Source organism: Paralichthys olivaceus, chromosome 8, assembly GCF_024713975.1.
Source record: "Paralichthys olivaceus isolate ysfri-2021 chromosome 8, ASM2471397v2, whole genome shotgun sequence".
In the NCBI taxonomy this organism is placed as follows: Eukaryota; Metazoa; Chordata; class Actinopteri; order Pleuronectiformes; family Paralichthyidae; genus Paralichthys; species Paralichthys olivaceus.
The window spans coordinates 25,485,227-25,491,324 of NC_091100.1; positions in this window are offsets into that span (position 1 = coordinate 25,485,227).

The window sequence follows — 6,098 nt, forward strand, 5'->3', positions numbered from 1 at the left end:
AGAGAGAAGAGGAGAACAGGATCACCATACGTTTACAAATATTCTCTGCATATGAGCCAAAACCAACCTCTCAAAACATGGATGTCTGCAGTAAGGTACATACACAGACATTTATGAGTGTAATTTAACAACTGCAAGCTGCTCAAAAGGGCATCCAACACAGGCTCTGCTATGTTGTGTTACAGTTATTTTATCCAATAAATAAAATGTATGAACACAATAGGGTTGTTCGGTACACCGGTACTAAATTTGTACCGGGGTACTGATGCATTTCAAATGGTACTATACAGCGCTTGGATAAGACCGGTACTTTTTATTTTATTTCCGTCGCCGCTTGGAGTCACCAGTGAGCAGTGCTGAGCAGCAAACGGAGCAGGAGTCTGGCGACAGAGAGAGGTAAAGGTGAGAAAGAGAGAGAGAGAGACAGGAGCAGAGAGAGAATGGCAGCTGCTGCAACCATCACCACGCCGCAACTCGTAGATAAACCAGGCGCGCAAAGTGCTACATGGAATTATTTCGGCTTGAAAAAAAATTAGCACGGTGAAGCCATTAACACCGATGCACCACTGTGCAAACGGTGTTACTAAACCTGTGGGGCCAAGGGTGGAAACACTTCCAACTTGGCAAAACACTTGAAGGAAAAGCACCCAGACCTGCACAAGGAGTTCAGAGAACGACAGGTAATAAGTTATATACCCATGAAAAAAAGCCACATTCAGTGCTAAAAGTAGCTCTGGAAAAAATTTAAGCCTGTCTTAGTGGTATTTTATTTAATTTACTGATGCATAATGTTAATAGTTCTAAGTTTTTCAATTAAAATACAGTCAATAATGACATTTTTTGTGTTCTCTTTTTATTTCGAAAAGTAGAGAAAAGTATCGAAATACATGTTGGTACCGTGACAACACTAGTCCAGACTGGACAAACTGAACACCTTTTGAGTTTTTATGACAATTAAAGGCTGCCACAGTTTCTTTTTTATGTTTGGAAGGCAAGGGTGAGGCGAGGGGAGTTCCGAGGGGAGTAGAATTTCAACACTAGATATCACTAAATTCTACACACTGTACCTTTAGTCTAGTACAGTCTACAGTCTTTAGTCTAGTACAGTAACAGAGCAATATGATGAGTTTTCGGGAGCTCTTCTATTTTTTCCTTGTTCAGTCTTTTGGCAGGTGGCAACGGACATCATGGTGCATCCACTGACTTGGTGCACTGTTCCACCTTTTATTTTTATCTCTTGAAGATGGAAAAGATGTTTGAAAAAAAGGAAGAGAGGAAGCCACGCTTTTTGCGAAGCCGTCTTTTCAAAGAGGAGACAATTGATTCCTCAAGTTCTGGCTCCCTTAAACGAAAGGCAAACAGCAAGTTCTGAGGTTTCCACTTCTTACGCAACTCCTTGAAAATGGCTTTGTCAAGGTCTTTGATTATCTGTGGGTTAACAGCTAAGTCAATGTCTTTGACCTCCGCCCATATTCCCTCCAGCAGTTGATGACTTATGTCCATTATGTCGTCACCGATCCTAGTCATCCTGGCATTATCATAGATTTTTGTGATGAGCTGGTCCACAAGAACCCTGACATACATTTTAAATCTTTCTGCTGCAAACATCTTTACATTCTCTGATGATATTGACTGATTCGATGAGTTCCTCACCCTGCTGCTGACCAATGATCGTGTTGACTGATTAGATGAGTTCCTCCCCCTGCTACTGACCAATGATGGTGTTGACTGATTCGATGAGTTCCTCACCCTGCTGCTGACCAATGATGGTGTTGACTGATTAGATGAGTTCCTCCCCCCGCTGCTGGCCCTCGATGATGACTGACTCAATGTGCTGTTCTTCCTGTTGTTGACCACTGATGATGTTGACTGATTTGAAGAGTTCCTCCCCCTGCTACTGACCAATGATGATGTTGGCTGATTCGATGAGTTCCTCCCCCCGCTGCTGGCCCTCGATGATGACTGACTCAATGTGCTGTTCTTCCTGTTGTTGACCACTGATGGTGTTGACTGATTTGAAGAGTTCCTCCCCCTGCTACTGACCAATGATGATGTTGGCTGATTCGATGAGTTCCTCCCCCCGCTGCTGGCCCTCGATGATGACTGACTCAATGTGCTGTTCTTCCTGTTGTTGACCACTGATGATGTTGACTGATTTGAAGAGTTCCTCCCCCCGCTGCTGGCCCCTGATGATGACTGACTCAATGTGCTGTTCTTCCTGTTGTTGACCCCTGATGGTCTTGACTGATTCGATGGGTTCTTCCTCTTGCTGTTGACCCCTGATAAAGTTGACTGATTCTTTGTTTTCTCCTCATTGCTGCTGATCTCTGATGAAGTTGACTGCTTCGATCTTTTCTTCCCTCTGCTGTTGATCTCTGATGATATTGACTGCCTCGATGTGTCCTCCTCAATACTACTGATCCCTGATGATGTTGACTGCTTCGATATTTTCTTCCTTTTGCTGTTGATCTCTGATGATATTGACTGCCTCGATGTGTCCTCCTCAATGCTGCTGATCTCTGATGAAGTTGACTGCTTCGATCTTTTCTTCCCTCTGCTGTTGATCTCTGATGATGTTGACTGCCTTGGTGTGTCCTCCTCAATACTGCTGATCTCTGATGATGTTGACTGCTTCGATCTTTTCTTCCCTCTGCTGTTGATCTCTGATGATGTTGACTGCCTCGGTGTGTCCTCCTCAATACTGCTGATATCTGATGATGTTTCCATTGTGTCAATGGCATTTAAAGCCTCTGTCACCCTATCTGTGTGGCTGTTAACCTGGTTATTCAGCCACCAGCTTATCAAGGACAGGAAACAAAACACTCTGGTCTGTATGTCTGCATACATGCCCTTATGTGCCTTAGGAACAGCCACTGGACTTGAACTGGGTTCTGCAATCTTTCCAGGTATGATGTGCTCATAGATTAGATCAGAAAGCTGTTTTGTGAATGCAATAACCTTTTCAGATGTAGGCTTTTTCAGTGTTTGGGAAGCACAACTTTCATTTCCACCTCCCTGCTTCTCCTGCTTCAGAAGCACAGCATCAATACTCGCTATCAGTGAGGTTATTGCCTGCCTGCTTTTGAATTCAGTCTCCTTTTTGAATTTCTTTGCGACCTGTGTCAGTATTTGGAGCGTCCCTGCTGATGCAAAAGTCTTTATGAAAAGCCTATTGATTGTCCGCATTCCTTTACGGATTGAGGAGCTTGGCTCTTGAGATTCCTTCCCTTTTTTGCCTTCCTTAAGGATTGACTCAATAATATCATCTAAAGCCTCATAAATCTCTCGAGAAATCGAAGCATTGAGCTTAAGACTGTCATTGAACTCATTAAAGAATGTTGTGATGTCAGTCAAACTATTGTTGATTGTTTCCTGGATAATCCTCTTTACACTTTCTACACTACTGCTTGGTGAACCCTCTGAGGAAATTTCCGACTTGGAACTGATTCGTGATGAGTGGGAGCTTGAAGAGCTCCTAGCCTTCTGAACAGAATGGTTTGTAGTGTTCTGCTCTTCTGAGGAAATAGAATGACTTATCCTGTGAGATTGACTCTTGAACAAGCGTTTGATCTGTTTGTCTGCCTTTAACGTCTTGCAGGCATAACAGATCATCTCCTGGAGTTTATTTGGGTTAATGGTGCGGGATGGTATCCCAGAGCTCACACAGGCTGAGCTTGCAGACAAGATGGAGTTGACAGTCTCCGTCACCTCCTCTACAACCAGGTCTGTGAGTTGATCCAAACTCTTAGAACATTTTGTGTTGCCTGGTGAAAAACCGTTCTTGACAGTGTTGCCAAGAATGGACTGAACCCTTTCCTGAGACACAGGTACGTGGGTACTTTGCTTTGAAACGGCATTGGAGATGGTCATCATTAAGTTCAGCATAAGATCTGCCAACAGTATTGTTGTGGCTTCATCCGGTTTGCTTGACTTCAACAGCCTCCACTGCTCTGCGGTGATCTTCTTAAAAAAGGAATTGAAGTATGGGCGGACAGTCTCAACATTTATGTCTGACTGGTTACCTGACTGGAGAGTCTGTGTCTGAATTGTCCCCATTGCAACTGTTGTATCAATATGAGTGTGCTAAAAATTGTTTTCTCTGAGCTGTTCACACTGCGTTTTCCAAAGTGTCTTGTGAAGAATCTTCTGTTTTTGCCAATTGGCTGGTTGCTTAAGACTGATTCTTCACTTCCTTTTTCTCTTTGATTAAAGGATGATTAAAGGAATTTAAGCATGATAGGTAATTAACGCAAAGAAATCAAAAGAAAGGAATCTGAAGGAATTGAATGATCAAAGGAAACCCCAAGTGAGAAGCAGCCCCACCCCTCAACTGTGACTGTAACAAAGGCAGACAAAAAGGTAATCACTCATTGAACTATATTCATTAGCATAGTATTAGGCTTTGGTTTCACAGACAATATCTGTGCTTGCTCCATCCACTCAGATCAACCTGGTACTGCAGTACCTCCAGGAACTGTGCAACAACTCAGTAGATGGTGGAAATGCACCTTGATGTTGGTTGCCACCAGCTAATAAACCTATGAAGAACTATATCCATTCCTAAAAGTTTTGCTTGATACAAACACATAATTACTATCATATTACAGGAATTATATGTGATGTAAAAGATCACTTATTTTTAAACAGTGAAAGAAATGGAGCAAACCCTGCAAGCTAGTTCAGGCAGCCAACTCGAGCTGTGCTGCTCACATCATGTGACATACCTCATTCTCCACAATCATCTATTATACACACCCACCTTATTAGGCGGCCTATTTAAGCAGAGAGACATTTCCCATCAACCCCTTTGCTCGCAATGCTGCTGCAGTATGATTACCAGTTGCTTCACCCCCTCCACCTGTACCACAGCAATACCGATGCAGCAGCTGGTCAAGCAAAGGGAGTAATGGGAAATTTTCTCTTCTTAAATAGACAGCTGGGTGTGTAATGTAGACTGAGGTACGTCACATGATGTATGTGTAGCCCGGCTATACTGACAGACGGGTCGTCCTGCTGGGAGCTCTGATGGGGTTGGGTTCGTGTCCGCAGCATATTTGTGCCGTTTGGCGCAACACTCTTGCCCTTCTGCGCATAGCAAAAGGCTGCAGTCAAGTGTGTGGCTTGTCTCTCGCCAACACTCCCTGGAGTAGTTCTGCTGTTTTGGCTCTGTGGGTTCTGTTGGGATCTGGTTGCTCTGCCCTACGCTGGTTCTGGTGCTGGCTGGCCGCTTTATTCACGGCATCTCCACCTGTGTTGATCGGCTGGTGGTGTAACCTTTGGCAGGCAACGTCTGACACCACTATTTTTAACCATTGATATATTCATTTGGTTGATGTAGTAATATTTATTATGGAATGACAGGTATCCCCTGGTCAGTGCGACAGCATGGACCAGTGTTTGTCTTTATTGTCCCACTGGGCTAACAGACGTAAACACTGAGACATTCTGTGACACTGAAAGCAGACTTCATCCTGGTTTAATTCTTATGTCCAACATAAGTGTACATGGATTATTGTTATTATCTCGGGTGTCATTGATTAGTTTTACTGTCTTCATACTGTATCCACCCTGACTCAAATAAAATTCTGGGAGAAACAATTAATGATTTTCCTTTTTTCCCCCCTCCGAAGCTACTTGAACACTTGAATGTGATCAGTGTGATAAGATTAAAGAAATCACAGATGTGTGCTTTGTTGACAAAGGTTATGGTGGATGAATGAGTCAAGAATAAGATTTTCACCCAGGAGACAGGTTTCAGTTCATTTGTTATTCAGCAAATAGAATAGTTTGCAAATGCTATTGTATTAAATCGGCTACAGTAATGACAAGTGAACATTATCAGGATTATTTTATTTTGGAGAGTTTCTCTTTAATTTTGAACTTCACCTTGTGAGATTGGCTCATATTGCCAGAGATGGATTGGATTCACTAATATTCCATCTTTCCAGCCTCAATTGTAGAATCAGTTGGTTGGAATCTTATTTGAAAGCAATTTGTTAAAGATTGTATCAGGCTTCCTTATTGTAATTCTTTATTATCAGGAGGTCCCAGGAAGTCTGTGAAAAGCCTCCAGTTGGTCCAAAAAGCTGCAGCACGAG